A 21,172-nucleotide genomic window follows, 5' to 3' on the forward strand; every position below is an offset into this window, starting at 1 on the left:
ACGTTTCAACCTTCTAGTGACACAAAACACGAACTTGCTGCTCATTAGGGTTTGTCTAGGAATGAGTTCGGTAAAACTACTTTGGCGAACAACATAGTTGTGCAAACAGCACGCTCTAGCCAGGACCTGCAATATACTTCGATATTCAAACATCCCGAATTCTGCTGGAGACGACGTTTCCTTTCGCAATTTCGGAAAATCAAGCGGCATCATTTACGTCTTGCATTTCACTGAGCAGTCTTAAACGTCAAAAGATGCCCGCCTCTCCACACGATGCGTCCGGTTAGTTTATCACCCCGGCGGGAGAATGTCAGCGCTTATTTTTTCCTGCACGGGTGCATGGTCACGTTCATATACAATACCCATGGGCAATTCACTGCACTTGCGCACTAGTCACACTGTTAAGACTGCCCACCGTATTCGTCAAGGGATGTGCAATTCGTTAAAATGCATGTCTAGACGAATCTCCACACAATTAGCGCCCAGTATTCTGGCAGAGATGTGCGTCGATGTATTCTCTCTTTGTGGACCGATATCCACACTGCTTGCACTCCTACGGTGTTCCGTCCCCGCGACATGCTTCGCGGTGCCTTTGGAGACTATATTTGTGCTTAAAAGAGTGATTACATATGTCGCAAACGAAAGGTCTGTCGTTACTGTGTGATTTGAGATGATGGTTAAGTTGCGTTTTGCTTTTGAACGGTTTAGTGCATATTTGACAGATATGGGGTTTCAAACCTGTGTGAATCCGTTCATGATCACGCAAATTCGACCTGCGCGCGAATGATTTCGCACATATTTCACATTTGTGTGGTCTTTCACCGGTATGCGTGCGGTAATGTGCAGATAGATGGACAGCCCTTGTGAAAAATTTACCACATGTTTGACATTTGTGTTTCAACTTCTTGGCAGACGATTGAACACTTGCTCCGACACCACAGGAGCCTTGCTCCTCCATTCCTCCGGTTCCAGTAGCATTCCTGCAAGGAGACGGGCAAATCAGCTCAAAATGGCTCACTATTGTTATGTGACGACAAAACACATTTTGACCAATAGAGTGTTTGACGGAAAAAATCGCGCGTGAATGGTAAGGCGACTCGATCTTAGCGCTAAGAAGCTGCATTGATATTTAGCGCTCGATTTGGGCTCCAGGTTGGCAGAATTTGAACGGTGGTTCTTTCGGTACCCTGTGATGCTAACCTGGAAATGAATTTTGCTCGTTCGAGTGGCAAGCAGCACAGAAGCCTTGCATCATCTAATACATCATATTTCCTACACGAAACAGGTGCAGGAGATTAGAAGTATCTCTTAGTGACGGCAAGTTAAAAAACTAGCCAGTCTGAGTATCGAAAATACGACTCCGTCTTCAACACGCTCACAAGGAGTATTCAGGCAAAAGTCCAGAAGCGTGCTTTCGGTAGTGAGACATTCGGCATTGAGAAAGACTGTTTTGCGTCGGGTAAAACAGGTCTCCGTTTTATTGCGCAGCTCTTAATGACCCATTCTTGCGGCGAGCGTCGGTGGCGCAACAGAGCGAAGGATAAGAGGGAAAGTTGAAAGAGCGAATGCGGAGTGGCAAAAGATGCGAGCCTTGAATGGTCGAGAGGCCGAGACCAATGATAGCTGCCCCTTCAGTGACATGAGCGCGGAAGATTGGTTTCATGCAGACTCGCGCTACCGCTCGTTTCGTAGTACCATCGGATCTCAGCCAGAGCGCTCATTTCGTGCTATGATGAGCTCGTGTGGGCTCTCACTTTCGCATGATGAATTGCATGCTTCGATTGTATTGGTCTGCAATTGTTTGCCAATCTCAGTTTATGCGCGTATTTTATGGAAGCCACACAGCACCAGCTATTACACTAGATCCTTCGATCAGTCATTTACAAAAGCCATCGCGCTTGACCTCTGCTATTTGTATCTCAAAATATTTGCCTGAATATATCCCGTAATGAAAACACGTACACAGCTGCTCTAAAATTTCACTTTATGGGCTATCCTAATGGTCGGTGAATTTTTCAGGAAAGATTGTCGCTAGGAAGAGTAGAAAGGTTCAGCAGCATGTTACACTCTACTAACACCTGAAGAGGAAAGCCTCCTGCATACGTGGTAATGCCTAAAATTGTACGATCTGACGGGTCAGACACAGTGAGCTGCCGTACGAAGTAAACTTTTGGCACTGTAGGTTGACCTCCTCAACGTCACATGCAGGAACATAATGCATTCCTAAAGGTGATTTCGTTCTTGTTGTCATTGGCTCTCTTTTTTTTCCGTCGCTCGTTCGTTCGCTCGTTTCTTTCCTTGGTTCATATTCAGCCATTACTTGCTTGCTTGCTTATGGGGTGTGAGCCATTCCTGATGATATTTCGCTCTCACTAGAGGCGATTTTTTGCGGGTATAAGCCATTGAAACTAGCCTATTGAGGCTCTCGATTTAAGAAACGGAAATGGCGCAGAGGCAAACTACTTGCGTCATTTCTGACATGTGTAGGTGGAAAGACTCCCCGTTGTACGTCATATGCCTTAACTAAAGCCCTACACATCGTATACGAAGAAAAACTGCCGGGTTCAAGTTTTCCTGCAGTGTTTTTACGAAGGTATTTGATATTTGAGTCGCATTCGAACTGCACGCCGTTCGTGCCTTAGGCATCACGAGAACGACACACACATAATCATTTCCCCCCGTACGTAGCAAGCACAGAAACATCAAATACTTCAGTAATTTCATGTATAATGGATGAAATATGCTACCGAAGAAGTAAGCATTTTCTTTCTTTCTCAATAAGGTAATGAACGCTGCAAGCGTTGAGTTAAGGCAATGCAGGTGCTACAGCGTTTCTACCGTTTAGTGAAGAAAAATGAAACGGGCAGTCGAATAGTGACGGGGCATACAGTGTGTCGTTTGTACATCCTGCTGCTCGCTTGGAATGTCTGCGCCAAGCAGTACATGAACATTGGTCGCCATTCTTGCGGTAATATGCTTTTTACTTGTATACATGTATTTATTCTTGTTACGGTTGTTCACATGGCTCAAGCAATGTTATAGTTTGGTTCGAGTCGTGTGGTGTTACCTTGTACGTCGTTTCTAGTCATTACAGTTTGGCCGGCATCCAGACCAGATTATTTAGTTTAGAATGAGAACTTTCAAATAACGAAATTTCGTTCGATAGAACCACTTAAACTGCGGCAAATTATCCATCATAACTTTTATTCAGGCTTGCAACTGGGAAAAATTATCAACTAGCTAAGCTTAAAAACAACAGAAGCTTAGAATTTACAAAGTTGATAATGATGATCATGGTTGAAGTTTATTGGCGCTAGGGCATCTAAGGCCAAAACGCGGCAGGACATGTGGCTTGGTTTAGTAAAATTTTGAGTTTAGGAATAGGACCTAAAATAAAAGCTGTATAGACGCTTTCAGATAAACTATGTCTACATATACCTGTGCATCAATTTTAAAATATTTACTAAAATGAGCATAAGGCCTTACGTTCATTGGTTATAGGCACAGATGATCAATTATTGTGGATTGTCCGTGTCCCTAGCTTTACAATTCTTGCGTACGCAAGAGGAGCGAGAGCTCAGGCTTAATTTTGTGCGTCAGACCATATCTCACCTGTGAGGCACAATCTCATGTATAGGATGATACGAGATGATGTCTAGAAAGTTAACTTGTGCAAGATAATTATAAGCGTTCTATTAAAGTTAAAAAGTGCATCCTCTGATCAGACCATGCCGGGATGGGGGGGGGGGGGTATATTGTGTAAGTAAAGTTCCATAAAATGAGCCAATGGCTCTCGGTGAAGTTGAGTACATTAACTCAGGACATGCAAGACGGTTAAGTTCTCACCGCAGCGTGTGCACATCGTTGGGTCAATTGCAGTCTAGAGGTACTTGTATGTGCCATAAATTTGTCCTATTCTGTGTCGTGCCAGCCTGACTTGGGTGAGTCGATCAAGCTTCAGCGGGAAGCATTTGGTAAACTGCGGTTTTGAAAGGTGCAGCCCATTTTCGACTACCCTGTCCCAATCAGCTTGCCAATGATTACGGAGGGCCTTTCGTACCGCAGGTTTCATGCCTGCACCAGGTATACAGCTTACATCAATTGTATCCCGATGACACGCTTGTCCAGCATTTTTGTCCGACGTTTCACTGCCTGCGATCACAGTGGCCTGGCACCCAGCGACTCTGGGATTCAACTTGAATTAGTAGAAGGAGCTTGTTTAATAAGGGGTTTCGGCTTGCTTTGCCACAGGACAGCGGGGTGGTGACAACGCTTAAAGAATGTGTGTATATTATAGACTTTTGTATCTTGTGGTGTACTATATACTCAACAATGATCAGAATACCGTATGCTTCCACTGTAGAGATGATGCTATGGTTGCGCAAAGTTCTAAAGTTTGAGAAGTTTGGGCCATGGGTGGTACATGATACCGAATTTGCACACTTTGAAGCATCAGTGAAAAATGCATTAGATCTGTACTTGTCTTAGAGGGACATGAAATGTTGCTGAATAAGGATTCTTGGACAACTCTTTTTGTTAAGCTCTGTAAAGGACAAGTTATAGGTGACTGGACATTGCTCCCATGGTGGGAGGAATTCACCATAGTACTTTCCTGCAGATCTGTGAAAAGTATTGCAAGTTATTCAGCAACAGACATTACTACTAATGGGAACGGCGGGGCGTGGTGGGCCGGTTGAAGTACAGCTGGTTTGAGGACTGATCATATATGAGTGCTTTGCATGGATGTTGTTTTAATGACATCGTTCTTATTGCATAGGTGACTCCGAGATATGTGCGCAGATAATCCAGTGGCCACTGATCCGACTCTGCATAGACGCTTTGGACAGGGCTTGTACGGAGGTACTAAGTGCTAGGCGGATAGCTAAGTAATAGATAGGATCGAGTAGCTTAAGTGCGGCCTTTGAAGCTGACTGGTAAACAATATATCCAAAGTCTATGCACGACAGCACAAGGCTTTTAAAAAGAGATAGGAGACAATACCTATCTGTTCCCCATGACTGGTGAAACAAAATGTTTAAAGATTCATAGTTTTAAGACATTTAAGCTTTTAAGCTTAAGCATTTATTTTATATGTTGCATGAAGGTTGGCTTACTATCAAAATTTACGCCTATAAATATTTGTTCCTTTCTAATTAGCAGGCTTCTTCAATTCATCGTAATGCATGGGTCAGGACATACCCCTCTTCGTCTGGAAAACAGCACGCAGGTACTCTTCTCTGCACTGAACCTAAACCCGTTCTCCTCTGCCCATTCTTACCTTACCTGTACCTGTATCTGGCGTTCACACATGGACAGATTGCAGGATTTAAAGCTGACTTGGATGTCGTCCACATAGACAGAATAAGACACCATGAATGGTGTAGCAGAGGGGAGAGAGCTCATTTTAATTAAGAAAAGTGTGCAACTTAGCACTCCTCCCTGTGGTACGCAGTTTTCTTGAACAAAAGTGCGCGATAGTACATTGCCAATGCAGATTTCAGATGGGTAATTTTGCAAGATGTTCAGCATATAAACACAAATTCCATAGGACGATAGATGTTGCAGAATACCGTATCGCCAGGCAGTACGATAGGCCTTCTCAAGTTCAAAGAATACAGATAGACAGTTTTGGCTGTGTACAAATGCGTCACTATATATGACTCATGGAGACCAAGATTATCGGTTGTAGACCTTGCTCCTCGGAAGCCAGATTGGTGAGGGACCAAGATACTATTATATTCCAAAAAGAACACAAGGTGACGGGGAATAATTTTTCCAAATACTTTAAGCGAACAGCTAGGAAATGCAGTTGGTTTGTAATTGTTAACTAAGGAAGGGTCTTTGTCGTGTTTCACAATTGGCAGGACCATTGCCTCCTTCGAAGATGACGGTACATGACCAGCTGCAAAAATCTTATTGTAAAGACATAAGAGGCAGTTTACGGTTTCACCAGGCAGATTGTTGATTATTTCATGTTATTACGTCAGAACGTGGAGCCGAGCTGCCACAAGAGCCTAGGGCAAGCTTGAGTTCATGGAATGTTAGTTGTTTGTTGTATCCTTCTGATTACAACTTGTTTGGACGCAAAGGAATATTTTCATATATTTTTGTATGCTGCTGGAAATTTCGCTATAATTTTCGGAGTTTAATACCCTCTGAAAGTGCTCACCAAGAGTGTTTGCTTTATCTTCTATTGTATCGCCAGAGCCAACAATGACAGGAAAAGCATTTGCGCGTTGTCCGTTTAGTTATCCCTATTATACACTTTGCTAACATCCGTGTATGAGTTTATGGAACATACGTAGCGTGTCCAGCTTTCGCTTTTGGATATTCGGAGGATACGGGGGCCATTCGCTTTGCACCGCGTAATTTCTATTAGATTTTCTGTTGTTGGGTAGTTGAAAATCTACTCCATGCTTTTTTCTGGCGTTTCTTTGGTGTTTCAGTCTTTCTTCCACCACTGTTTTAGATTGACTTATTCTGTGCAGGACTGAGGTATGCAGTTTTTAGCAGAACAGAGGGTATCTTCAGTGATTTACGAAGTGAGTTCCTCTACACCTAGGTGGTCCACATCTTCAAGGGACAATTTACATAGGTTTCTAAATTTCAACCGGTCGGCACTATGAAGTTCACACTTTTTGGGGTAAGCTGGTCCATCGTGCCACTTTGTTGTTTCTAGGAGTGTTGAGACGTGATCGATCGCCTTATAAATTACTAATTCTCCATCCCAGGTATGGAAGAAGTGATGCTGACCCTATGGCTAAGTCTATGCACGAATACGTGCTGTGTGCAGGACTGTGAAATGTTGGCTCTGTCTTGGTAAATAGACAGGCACCAGATGAAAGAAGGAACTCTTCAATTGCCCGTCCTCTCACATCAGATCTTGACTCACCGCAGAATGTGCTGTGAGCATTGAAGTCTCCGATTACTATATAGGGTTCGGGAAGCTGGTCAATCAGCTTTTCAAATTCGGCTTTGTGCAACCGTTCATCAGGCGATATATATATATATACATATATATATATATATATATATATATATATATATATATATATATATATATATATATGGAGCAAATAGTTATAAATCGGTTGAACAACATAGCCCGAACAGCCACTGCTTCAATTGAGCTCTGGCGTTATACATGCTGGCATGCTTCTGACTTTTGGGCTATGACTGCCACACCGCCTGAAGAAGAATTGCCATTATTTCTATCTTTGCGGAAACTTATGCGCTGTCTTAAAAAGTTCTTGTGTGTAGACTTTAAATTTCTTTCTTGAACAAAGAACATTCATGGCTGATATTACTCTACTAGACCTTTGACATCATCTAGATACTTAAATAGGCACCTGGCATTCCAATTATTCGTGTAGTCATGTCGGGGAAGATTTTTGTTGTGTGTGTTCAAGAGCTCGTGTTAAACATGGATAGTATGTATACTAAGACGGTAACCGTTTAAGTTAGCGGTCCATTTCTTTGAGCAGTTACAGGCATTTTATATCTTCTAGCGTGCTTGTGAAAGCGCTGATCTTTCGCCATCGATGACGCCAGGGATTTTTGATCGAGCTCCACAACCTTCTCGGAGGCACTGGAGGATCATGAACTAGGCACTGAGACTTGCGTCCCAGGCCGTGGAGTTTGGTTAAGCTTTGGAACCTGCGGAATTGAAGTCTGCAGGCCCACCTTCGATGATGATGGAGCAGCACTTGCTGCTGCCACCAAGGAGGGCAGGCGGAGTGATCACCGGACCACTGTCAGTGACCGCGGTAGACTCCCGAGGCGTTCGTGACGCTCCCCCCGTCGCGCCTCCTCGGAATAGCTCGTTTGATCTAAGTATGAAAGACATTTCCTTGCTTCGTGAAATGTTATATTTTCTTTGACTTTTAGCGGAATTATTTATTTTTTTTCTTCTATTTAGGGCATGTCCTGGAGTAGCCTGGATGGCTTCCATCACAGTTCTCGCAATGTGGAGAAAAGTCGCGAGTGCCTGATGGATGATCGTTCGAGCTGCATTTCGCGCAAGTCTGCCTTCCTTGGCATATCTGAGATCCGTGCTCATACCTCTGGCACTTAAAGCACCGTGGAGGATTTGGGATGTACGGCCTAACACGTACTTTGATATAGCCTGCATCCAATGTACTAGGCAGCACACTAGTACCAAAGGTTAGTACACTGTCCTTTGTTGGAAGTTGTTCATTGTTGCTGTGGATTGGGATTCTTTCTACCTTGATCACATTTTGCTCCTGGAAACCTTCAAGCAGTTCTTCATTACTACGGTCCAAGAAGTCGTCCTCACGGCTCGTGTTCATGGTTCGCTGTACCGACACAGTGACGGCTACATCGCCAATGCATTCCAAATTATTAATTTTATAATGTTACATTTTATTCTTCAATTCAAGGAGGATGTCTCCATTGGACATCTTTGTGGCTTTGTAGCCAGGTCCTATAGTGTTTGCGAGGCATTTCGCCAACAAGAAGGGGGAGAATTTAGACACGCACTTGTTGCCTGCACTGTGGATTGCTTGTTACTAAGGGAACTGTACTTTATTGTTCTTCAAAAGAAATTGAAACGTTGCATCGTTGCGCGCTCTTTTTAGAGCGCAATCAAAGGAAAGTGGTTGAGTTCGGCAGCAGGAAAGTGGTTGTGTTCAGCAATAGTGCCACCCGCCCATCACCGAGCCCAACATGGGGCAGGAGCAAGTCTTACGAGTAAGACAAGCCCTCGCCAGCTGTACGGTGCTACTATAACCCAATATGGAGTACCCAAGATTGGCCACCCACACAAGGTTAACCCGCTCTGCCAGGAAAGTCGGAAGTAAATAGAAGAGAGCAGAAGATAGGAAAGATTACAAGGAAGAGAGAAAGATGCAGAATGGAGAGGGGGACAGGAAACCAAAACTACCGATTTCCCCCGGGTGGGTAAATCCGGGGGTGCCGTCTAGGTGAAGCCGAGGCTGAAGAGATATGGTGCCTCCGCCAAGAGGCCGTAAAGGTCCAAACACCCATCGGCTCAAGCCCCAGGATCCCCTTTTTGCGGACCCGGCAAAGCCGCTCAAGGTTAGACGCGGGAGGGTCTGACCCCCATGTGCTCGAGTACGTGGTGTCGCAACACACCAAATGCCTGCTGGCGCATACGCCCCTGCGGGGTAGAGTTTACAAAGTTAACTGCGCGGAAAAAATATATATCGCAGTTAAACTAGTTACATATGGTGGAGCATCCCAAGCGGGCAACTTCCTTTATATTTTTTTGCAACTTTCTTGAAATCGATATAATGTGTCCGAATACTGGCGAATGATCTAGCCATAACACAGACGATTTCATAGCGGTGTGTAATACGTGATTGTTGAGCGCTTTCAATGTGCTATTTGATGTAGTTGATTGAACCGTGGCGGTGTTATCATTGCTGAGCTTTAAAGATGCAATTTTTTTATTTGAGTTTCTCAACGTTTTCTCAAGTATTTGACGAATCTAAAATGCAACTGTTTCAGTTATGATATCACATTCCTTTAAATGCCACCAGCTTCAATACCCGTATGGTATGTTGCCAAGCACATTCATGCCTCTTTTCCAATGTACTAAGGTCGTAGATCCTGAGCCAAAGGTTCTTTCTTACGCCGACACAATATTGTCTGAACAGCAGCTGTTATTTGTCATTTAAGTTATCGCAAGATTTATCCCTCGCGCAACTGCGTCAGTTCCAGCGTAATTCTTGCAGGAATTTTACAGGAAAACAAAAACCCTGTTTCAGTTCGTGAGCCTCGGCTGCGATGACCATCTTTCCTTCACAATCTTTACATATTCCGTAACAGGGAGTGAGTCAGCAGGCTACCAACCAGGAAGTCCACCGCCAAGTGCGGCGTGTTAACAGCATGGAATATCGGGTGACCTTGTATAGCTTCGTGGTGGTGGCATGGGGCGTGCAGAGAGCCGTGTGATCTCTGGTCGCACTGTTGAACCACGAAGTTTGTCAAAGCCTACCGCGCCGGCCGCACGTTCAAAAGTGCCAACGCAGTGCCTGTTTCAGCCATCAGAGCGAGCCCCACCCCAAGGAGAAATTACCGAGTAGGGGCATGACTGTTACACTGGTATCCATCCCTGTCGTCTCTGACTTCCCTTGTCATGGAACGTTTCTAAATGGGAACTTACGTGGCACCGTCTTCAAAACTGGCTGATGCTTCCTCCATGCCAGCGCGGCTTCTGCTGGGCCTTACGTTATCGATGTTCCTGGTGGGCCCCAGGGGCAGGCAACTTGTGCTGCCATTGTCAGTGGCATCTGTATGGCATAAAAATATATTAAACATGTTCATTTGCCGTAGTGCAGGGGCCATTCATGGGAAATGAATATTTCGTGCTTAAGGCACTTGGCAAGAAGCTTTTAGTGGTAGGACAACTTTACTGCTGTGCTTCCATACGCAGTGGTTTTTCTTTCTGCAAATATGTCTTGAAGGCATGCCAGAGCTTCGTGGTGATGGGGAAGCCAAACACGATCAAGATTGTGCCGTGTTGAATCCTTCTGAAGCTTATCACGTTTTATCTCAAACAATGGGCAAAATACGACAGTGCTCAAATTGAAAAAAGACGTCGTTCTCTTGGGCGTAATACCCTTGCGGTATTATATTCTGTATTATCAAGTAATAAGCACATTAGATGCCTCAAGAAGTTCTTGCTTATTGTTAAACTATTACGAGCAGCACCATAGCCCGACGAAGGGAACGACATACTGAGAGGACGCATTTATACCGAGGTATTTTAGCTTTTCAACGTATGCCCTTAGTTGATTGTCCTTTTATTAAAGATAGGTGCGCCATCCAAAGACTTACTCGCCTTTCAGATACTGATTTTCCGATACCCATTTATTTACTCCTGTAGCTGAATTACTTATGCAACGGCTGTAAGCAATGCATGTTTAGAATCTATTTAGGAGCGCGAAAACGGTTGTCCTCGCCAGTGTTCCCGCGTAGGCTATCAGTACACTATAGGACAACTTTCAGAAAGATTTGCTCAATGCGCATATGTAAGATTCGTGTTGCAGAGAGTACATTAGCCTAAAAAGAAATGCGGAAGTACAATTTCACGTGGAAATGCCACTCAAAGGTGCGACGGAAAGCGTAAAGTACGTTAAAAGTGTTGACTGTGTGAATAGCGCTGCAAGGATTGTACGCAGGGGCACATTTTCCTTAAGTACGCAGAAATTGCGTGACATTAAAGGAAAAGGAAAACGCGAGACGTGCTGAAAGGCAGTGCTTACGGTAGAAACCTCCCCAGGATGACCACCGCCGCCATTACAAATAGCATAAGAACTGTAGGGACACGCCGCTTTGTCAATTACACCTTTATTTAAAATCTGAAGGCCGGGGAGAAGTAGGCTAAGAACGTGGACTGCACTGCTACACCCACATGCCTTGGTGTTTATGCCTTGGTATGCCACAGAAAACATTACACGCGGATTCCCAACCACCGAAACTTCGAATGAAATACACTGCGATATCATAAACCTAATTTAAGGAACGCATCTTTTATTGTGTGGCATTCTCAACTTAGTACTGCCGATAAAGTCGCGACGTTCGCCGGGCCTGCGAAAGAGGTTGCGTAGATACGGGCAGAACGAATAATGCTTGACGCATCCAAGGAAGGCTAATCACCTTACAAAAGATTGAATTCAGAAGAAAGCCGGTGTTTCAGCATGACGTAAGTTTTCTAGTTAACAAAGCGTTTCAATTTTGAAGTAATGGCACCCTCATTGGAAATCGTTGGCTACTGTGATTGTTGCTAATTCAATACGAATAATGTTTAAGTTTCAGAAGCGCCTAGTTGGCACATTTGGTAAAAATTTATGGCAACAGAGCACAACCTCACCAATAATTTTTTTTGTCCTTGCGGTATATTTTCAATAATTTTTTGAGGTTGTTTATGCTGCGGCTGTAGGTTGGCTTTCTTAGCATAAATAATGAAGAGCTCGAATATAGGCTGTTTTCGGGTGCCCCGAATTCTGTGGTGTAACTTCTGCATTCGGCAGCAGCGGGATATGTCTTTTGCTCGTAACATGCTATTGGTAAACATTTCTGAAACTCTGCCTAAAACGGTAGAGCACCGTAACGTCCCACAGCATAGACATCTGAAATGCCGGACTAATTGTACATCGCACTCGGCATTCGCCTCAAAGCACTTGCTTTGTCATCCAGCTTGATAGGTATAAGGGAGACATTAACGAGTTGCCAGCAGGTCAAACACACTGAGATTCTGTTTGGTAAATAAAATTTTGGACCAATGGTCAAGCGATGATTCAATTTACGAGTGAATTAATCACTATGGAATGAACATTCTCGGCTTCTGCCCTTATCTAGGAGCGTGCTTTACCAGCCCACCTATTAAAGAACAAATTCTTTTAAAAACTTCTACTGCATAGGCGACGCATGGATTTGCGTATATAAGATAAAACAAAAATTTCTTAGTAAGGACAGTTATCAACTGGCTGATGCGGAAACCACTTTGGTGGCGCTGGTAAAGTGCATCTTTGTTCACTATAAGTGTACCGCATCCACGGTAACCGTAGGAGCCATCTGCCATATTTGTGGTAAAGGCGAGTGACAATCGCCTACGTACCAACGACGTTGCAAGTCTCGTCGGTCATCGGCATGCGCTGCAAGGTGTCATCAGAAATCCTACAAATAATGAAGTAGTGGACAGACAGTTACAAGCTGTGACAAATAAAGGTGAAATTATCTTTTATACAACCAAGGTTCAGAAAAAGCAAAGTCCTGTTTTGTAAATGCACTACTCGCAACGGTTCGTTCTCAATAAATACCTACTATGCTTGCTGGCCTAATATGAACGGCACACTCGGAGGAATACATGGTGGAGAGCACTCATTCAACTTAGACGAAACGGCGCCTTGGCTTGCACAAATACTGTCAGTTTACCTGTTGAAGTACTTACAGCGTGTCATATGTAGTTTGCAATGCAAAATTTTTGTGGCATTTGCTGCAGTGTCAGAATCCTAAGAATAATTTCTGAATAACATCTCTGAAAGGGTTTCTGCGTCAATGAAACAGGTTGAAGTATTACAATGACACTGTGCAGATGGTGTCATATTACGATGCAAACAAGCGCTAATGTTAGAATAATTAGTATTTGTGGCTCCCCGATGCGTTTCGGCAACGCCGTGGTGGATGTGGCGTTGTCATGCCAATTACAATCATAACTCATGGATCAGGCAGCTATGAGGAATATATCAAATTTCAGGTAATATTTGAAATTATAGGCTTAATTGACTAGGTCTGAGGAATACAAGCAGCTTTCTGCCTCTTAGCCAAGTATTAATTTGAATGCTTACGAACAAAATGACGAGTTCGAATGAATAATGATGAACTAGAATGCAGTTTTTCAATGCTTGTTTTCAAGCGATGCAAAGTTTGCTTCTGTGTCACTCGGTTGAGCCTATATAAGAATTCTTCGAAGGACAAAGATTCTTCTGAGAACGCTTGAAAAATATCCTAAGACTGATGCAATTGATACCAAGAATATAGCTGAAATGCGACGTGCAACTGCTTTCGTTCACAAATGGTAAAGGGTACCGTAGAATACCATGACTTCCCACTTCTTTATTGCTGTGGCACTAACTCACCCCAGTTTGCTATATAGAAAAAAAATCTGAACTAGGTAATCTAAATTTAGGTTGTCAAAAAACAATAAAAACAGAAACACATACCTTCTTTGGCCACACAACTCCAAGCGGCAAAAGTATGCTTTCCTCTAATTCGCATTTATTGCCTTTAAGGAACACATGCAACGGGAAGAACAATCGTTTTAAAACAAGTAGCAGCTTTTCATGCACGGGGCTTACTTTTTAGTAATTCTTTAAGCGGTCAGTACCAACTTTGTCCCATTCTTTTGTTAATTGGCAAATGACAGTATTACTGCGCACTTGGACGAGTTGTCCAGAAAAGACTTTTGGTTCGGCATACCAATTGTTCACCGCGGTTAGAACTAATTCCGAGGTTTTCGTGCAAGAGCCATGACCTGATAAAACGCATACCAAATTTAGGCGGACTGCGCACAAGTTTTCACTATCGGGGTTCTGTGGGGAGCCCCTAAGTGCAAGTGAACAAGAGCATTTTTACAGTGCGCTTTCATCTAAATACGGTGGTGCCATCCGGAATTGTTCCCGGGACTTCAACCTATAGCAGTCCATCGCATGTGTGCATTGCAACAAGTATACATCAAGGGAAATATTTTTGTCTGCACGTATACGTTCGCTTCATGTTCTGAAAAATCTTATCCTGAGCACTAAACCGCTCACTTTGCGCTGAACATGGCAATATTTTCTCATCGCCCTTGCGTCGACGCGTCTTGATCTAAGAAAGCAACCAATTTTAAAGCTCAAGCCGGCTGCAAAAAAGACCCGTTTTAAGTGGGAACAAATGTACAGATGTTAAAGGCTAATGAGTTGGCCGTGTCTAAGGGTAACAGTATTCAACGAAAAAGATTTACAAGTGGTAAAGCTCACGTTGTGTATGCGCCCAAAGTAGATGAAGCCTCCTGGGTACCGTCATGGCTTGTACTTGGTGTTGTTTTGTCCTTCATGCTTAAGTCAAGAGGCGTGCATTCGTTGCTGCTGTGTTCAGCCATGGCTGCTCTTTCGATGTCCTGTAACTGGCGTGTATTGTCGGCTGCACGTTGTTGAATCACCGCGCATGCGTACTCAATGCCAAAGAAGAACGGAAACTAATCAAACCTTTGTCACTTTGGTGTTTCGATTAAAATGATACCGCATATCTGGACAAAAACTAGATGTTTGAGTCCGCCACTAGCTTGACACTAATGTGCAAATTTTTAAACTCCAGCAGAGGCGCTCCGATTACCCATTCTCAATTTACGCCAAATGATTTACCCAAAATAAACCTCACCTAATACGAAAACAATGCATTTATTGGATGATATCGCTAATTTTCGTTGGTGCTTCCCTCAAAGTGAAGAGCACATCTTGCTGGGAAGAAATTTTTGCTCGTGGAAGCGCTACTCGTAGCGCAGCAGGTACGAAAAAATTGGAGGACGCTTAAGCTTCGCCTTCAAGAGTGGGACGCGACAGCGTTCCCGTCGACCCGCCAAGGGGTATAAGACAATGCGCTACGGCACAGCAATCACTTACAATGCGCCCCGCATCGGACTTAGCGCCCACCTATCACCCGGTGAACGTCGAGCAACGCAGCGTTCGGCGCGACAACGAAACGTGCGCCTGAGCGAACGAAACGAACCAAAGAACTCGGTGTCTCGGAGGGGAAACGATCTACGCCAGCCAAACGTCGTGATCGGCACGGGCAGAGAGATAGATAGTAATCTAAACCGGGAGCACGGCGAAGCGTCGTCAGGAGAGAGGGAGTCCCGCGACGCGCCTGGCAGCGGTCCCAATGCGCGCGCGGCGCGCCTCCTGTCGGGGCAGCGCCGTACATTGAGAGGAGGGGGTCTTCTGTGTTTGCCGCAAGATGGCTCTGCGTGTGCGGAAAGCGCAAAAGAAATGCAGCGGAAGCGCACTTCGCAACTCGTGTAATTGTGACTTCTGTACGTTACATGTTCATAATTACCGATATACACCGCAGTATAACTTTCCACGGCTGGTTTCGAAGGCAACACCGCACTCACTAGAGGCGCGTTTGCACCGCTTGGAAGCATAGAACTCGTGGCTGAGTGGTAGCGTCTCCGTCTCACACTCCGGAGACCCGGGTTCGATTCCCACCGGGCCAATCTTGGAAGTTGCTTTTTGCTTATGAAGCGCCTGCCGTGATTTATCACTCACGGTCAACGCCGCCGACGACACCGGCTTTTCTGCGACACGAGCTCCTTAACGCTATCGCGTTAAAACTAAGTTAGCCTTAACTAGCGTATGATTCCAACACCTATAGTGTTGGCCTGCTGAGCACAAGGTCGCGGAATCGAATCCGAGCCATGGTGGCCGAATTGGTGCGAAATGCGAAAACACCCGTGTACTTAGATTTCAGTACACGTTAAGGAAGCCCAGGTGGTCTAGATTTCCGGAGTCCTCCACTGCGGCGTGCCTCATAATGAGAAAGTGATCCTGGCACGTAAAACCCCGTAATTTTTTTATTGCCAGAGGCTACAATTCTGCTGACTGCTGCGGCATTCTCTAGCTCATTTGACATAAAGCATGTAGTTCTTTGTCACCTGACGAGTGGTGCTTGCTTTGTTGTGTTGCCCACAAATTCCAGTATTGTCTTCGCTAACCCTTAGCAATACACAACTGCAACTGCTTTGCACATGTCGCGGTTTTTCGGTAGAAAAACGCTCATGCGCCATGCATAGTCGTATCTCAATCAGACCCGACACATTTGCGACAGTTTTGTGTGATTTCTCCGCAGTCATCAATTGCGTTTCACGCCCCGCACTAAAACTAGTGCTGTCGTTAAAAATATACGCTGCTGCCCACTCCGCACCTAAAAGAATTGTGTTTTACAAGCCGTAGTTGTATATGGATGAAAACAAACGATGTTCCAAACCTTTATAACAATTGCAAATATGGAGCCACAACAAATAAGGTTCACGAGCAGAAACAAGTCGGGTCAGCAGTCGAGTCAATTTTCCCTGTGCTCTAGCCGTGAGTGGACTCGCGCTCCTGTTTTCTCCAGCGTTTGAATAACAAGGGGGACAGTTGCCATTTACTGGTGCTTCCATTGCTTCATGAAAATTGCTGCGGTACAAATGTTCCCGCCGCTGCAAACACGAGTCAATATTGAGAACAAATCGAGGAAAGTTAAGACGCCTATGGCTTTTGAGCGTGTTATTCTTCGCGCCTCAGTCTGCTATCTGTATTTTCTGTAGCTGTGCCAGTTGAACATACATTATACACAGCATCACGAGGCGATTTTAACACGCTAGAGACTCAGACAACGTTAACTTGATGAAGTAAATTATATCTTTTTTTATTGCGTAAGCAAGAGTGAAAAGTCTCGTCAACAGGGTGATTGCAGCGTAAGAAGAAAAACAGTCTCTCAGAAGGCTAGCAGTCTACATCTGCAATGCATGTCACACAGGAAGTCCACAAAAGCTCATTAGGCGATACAAGTGTAGTCCGGTAATTGATTTCCGCAAGAAAACAGACAGGTGAGCTAGTTGGTGCTGCATAACTTCTGGCGAAGAGCAAAAAGGCATGTAGGATAACAAGAGTGAAGCGTTATGCATTTGCTCACTTCTATTGTCCTACGTGCCCTTTTCGCTTTGCCCCAACTAATTTATCTCATGCTCCAAATGCTAAACGGACGGGCATTTATTTCCGTGTTTAGTACATTCAATGCTTTTTAAGTAAATCTGTCAATAAACATTGAGGTTCAGTGCAAGCATATCGGGACATTGTTCACTTAATTACGTAAAGCTTGTATGTAAATTTTTAAGTCAACTTTCGCAACACTTTTGCCGCTGAGTGACACTGTCCAGCAAATACTTTTATTTATGCAATATCTTACTTGGAAAATGAATGATAACGGTACTTCTTCTTGGCGGCCGCAATGTTGATGCTTGGTAAGCGTGTTCAACATTGTTTATACAATCCTAGGTGGGAAAATTAGTGGTTGTCAAGGAAAAACGTACCGCACCCAAAGTTCCCATTACGATGACCGGCCCGCGAATCAACAGAAATATCTATTGCCATAAACCTTCCTATTTGAAACTTTCGCCAGCTTGCCTTTCAGCATGCCCTTGTGTCGGCTACTGTATGACATTTCTTTCTCATTCGATAATATTTTACTTGCTTGGGTACCGACGAAGTATGCAGCGTGCATTGTTTCGTTTCTTTTCGGTCTTTTCGCCATGTTCACTCGCCCAGGTGACCCGTCTTTTGCGTGTATTGTATTTCATTTGTGGAAAGAGAAATTTTATCACGACAGCGTTTAGGGCCTCCCGCATGGCAGAAAATGCGCTGTTGGCGTCGGCGTCCTGCGCCGGCGTCCCCATGAGCAAACGTTTTCGTACTGTATAGAGCATCGTACGCGTAATGCGAAGACGTAGTGTCGTTCCCCACCTGCGGCAAGTTGCTTTTTTATCCAATTTCAATTCCAAGAAATAATTATTTTTTAAAATTCAGTTAGTAAGCAAAACTAATTTCCCCTATGTGCTCCTTGGTATCGTCGTTTGTTGCCTACTTGTGGTTAATATAAAGCACGCCCCTCGGTTAACCACCTTTCGTTCTTTACATATTGAAGTACATGTACATACCACACCTTGCTGTATGACTTACTGTATATGTGGCTCATAGTGCCACACCGTTCTGTCACTAAAGTTGCTCATACCTTGTCTTACATTCTTAACAAGGTCATTCTTCGGAGTTTTTAGAATGTTAGCCCACAAACAAATGTCGTGAAAAACGACAGCGCATGTCTGCCATGTTGAATATTCTGAGACTGAAATAGTAAACGTGCCAAAATATAACAAGAACCCCATATTTTTTTTTAGCGTGGCTGTGCGCAACTTCCGGAATCGGCTCACGCAAGAGGCGGCGTTTCTACCAGAAGGCACCTTTTCGTGCATAGCATTCACCGCCAGCGGTTTCCGGTAAATATTACAGTTGCATAAGTTGCAGTTGCTGCGAAGCGTGAGAATAAGTCAGGAACCTTCGAATGCTATCGCGTTTCGATCTATTGCGTTCTATACCGTGAAATAACTAATTGTTCAGCCATGCCTGATGCTCATGCTCCGGAGTACTAGCGTCTTTCATAGGCCGAAAGTTGTTGAATGATCGCGCAAGCGCATTCTGCACCAGGGATGAAAGAGAACCGATAAAACGTTGGGCATTTGGGCAACTCGAAGTAAATCGCAAAACCCATCTGTAAAATAGCGACGATAGAGTGCGCCACTATGTCGACACTAAAGTGCTAATATTCTAACACTAGAAAAGGGGCTTCAGTGACCCGTTCTGCACTGACACTCAATCATCAAAGGAAATTTAAGTAAAGCTATCGTCCTGCCAAAAGCTTTAGTCAGGAACATGGGATTATTACTGTTTCTTTCTTTCAGGAGTAGTGCTAAGGCTTCCCCGGGAGATCTTGGCAGTCGTGGCGCACGTAGTGGATACATAGAATGCACCAAAGACAACGCGATGTTTGTCGGAGGGTGACTCAGAAAGACTTTTCCCCTTTATTTCATGCCAAATTACACCGCCAAATGTGAAAACAACATCTGTGAAGTCAACATTGGGGTTAGCCCCGGGTGTGTAGCTATTCGAGCGCCGATTGGCCTTAGACATCTAAGGCACGTATAAGTGACGGCAGTGCTCTCTTTTAGCACAGGCTCACTTCTGCTCGCTTCAGGGTGTTTTTTGCTGTACAGAGATCCTTCACGTAATGCAACAGGATGGTTTTTTGCCAAAATGCCTCATCGCAAAAATCTTTTCCACCCAACCGAGTTCGAGGAACATAACCGTAAGCATCCCTAGGCCGCTTGCAGGATTGCGGCTCCAACACCACAGACCCCTCATGCCTCCTTGCGGGGGGGGGGGGGGGAGGGATGAGGGTGAAATTTGACTGTAGGACCAGCACTTTACGATGGCCAGGCCTAAGCCTGCCATAAGGGGACGTCGAGAGCTTGCCTCGCCGCCGTCTCATGGGCGTGCTGGGTCGCCTAAGTTTGGTCGTTGAGGGTGAAGCTCCGCAGTGCCTCACGCAACCTCGACGAGAGGGTCATGGTGTTAATGTGTGTGTACTGTACTAGGCACTCCCACAGCATATGTGGAAGTGTAGGCGGCTGAATACCACAGTACCAGCATTTCAGGGTAGTGTAAACGTCTGGGAATATAAGGCCAAGGCAGGCGGATGAAGGGTACGTGTTTATTTGTAGCAGAGGCAAGGTCTTTCGTCCGGCTGAATTTGGGGTAACGTGGGAGAAGGTTTGGCGACTAAAGTAAATTACCTTAACAAGATAGTTATAGGTGGTCAGATTGTTTCTGGTGTCCAAATCGTCTCAAGTGACTCCAGCGTAGTTGACTAGGCCTCGTGCAATGGAGTGGGTGACCTGGTGGAGATTGGGGAGGTGTTGGTGGACAAGGCCTGCATGGGCCGGGATGCATGTAAGGGGGATCATGCAGTATGTAGAGTTTGGTGCCTGGCAAAGGATGCGAAGAGCTTGGGGGGAAATACGGCCTTTTCAGAAGTTAGTGAGGGCTGAGCGAGGGTCACACATGATGGTGTGACAGGTGGGATCTAGAGTGGTCAGGTTGATGGCCACTTCTTCAGCTGTCTTGCCGCCCTGGAACGAAAATTATTTACCGAACGTAAACGATAGATGCCCCGAACGAGCAAGCGACGTTACTTCACCATAATAAAATAATTCATCTAAAAGAAGCACTGTGCAGTTTCTGCTGCAGATGTGACCAGCTGGCACCGTCTTAGAGCGGTCACCGTTATCGCTCCAGAAAGTAATATGGGTTGTGGCTGCCAGAATTTCCTTCTTCTAGTACGAAAAGCCCTGCCGTCAATTTGCATCGTCATCCACGCGGCACTGCTGCGTGAATTGCAAAAATCTTGTGCAAAGAATGGTAGTTTCCCATGCGTTTGCGTAGCCACATTATTCTACTAGACAATCATAATCTCTCCATATTATCAGAGGGACATCCTGAACGGAATGGCAAAATCTTGATACCTGAACCATGCAGACAGGACCTAATTTCTCAACGGTATGTTGCGGTACAAGTTTTATGCTTGACAGACACAGCTGCCGTAGGAAGAAAATACTTAAAATACGTGCACGCGTATCACGGACAAGAGCAGGAATTTCTTGCGGCAATTAGAGCCGATAGTGCATTGAAGTTGAGTACGTGCGGGAAATCTGTACATCAGACTCGCGAAGTGAATCTACAGGCACATTTAGCGAGCATTGCTCAATGAGGCCGTTTTGCGGTAAGGACCAAACCATTGCCTCAATAAATGACCTCTTTGGTGAGACAGTTTTCAGAGTTCGCTCACGGGACGAGCTTGCTCGGGTTGTATAGCAAGGTGCTGCATATTCATGTTGATCCATTTTGGGATAGCTAAAACAACAAAATACACCTCTTGAAAACGTTGTCCTTCTAGTAAACTTCGTCCTTACTGGCTCAATGACGCCTTTCGCCTCCTTGTCAAATGATGCACCTTTCCAGGAAGAGGTTACCTTTTAGGCATAGCATGCGTTCTT

At 44.7% G+C, this 21,172-nt stretch overlaps 1 protein-coding gene across 9 annotated transcripts in view; it reads right to left on the reverse strand.

Moving 5' to 3' along the window:
- The window catches only part of LOC135921394 (sericin 1-like), a 189,994-nt gene extending 175,451 nt beyond the window's left edge, over positions 1-14,543 (reverse strand). For all 9 annotated transcript variants that reach the window (XM_070526102.1, XM_070526097.1, XM_070526099.1 and 6 more), the window contains exons 1-2: positions 14,508-14,543; positions 10,148-10,274 (exon numbers count right to left, since the gene is read on the reverse strand). The gene's annotated coding sequence lies outside the window, so the exon portion shown is untranslated. The remainder of the gene's footprint in view (positions 1-10,147; positions 10,275-14,507) is intronic.
- Positions 14,544-21,172: the final 6,629 nt, after the last annotated feature.

Source organism: Dermacentor albipictus, chromosome 9, assembly GCF_038994185.2.
Source record: "Dermacentor albipictus isolate Rhodes 1998 colony chromosome 9, USDA_Dalb.pri_finalv2, whole genome shotgun sequence".
Classification (NCBI taxonomy): Eukaryota; Metazoa; Arthropoda; class Arachnida; order Ixodida; family Ixodidae; genus Dermacentor; species Dermacentor albipictus.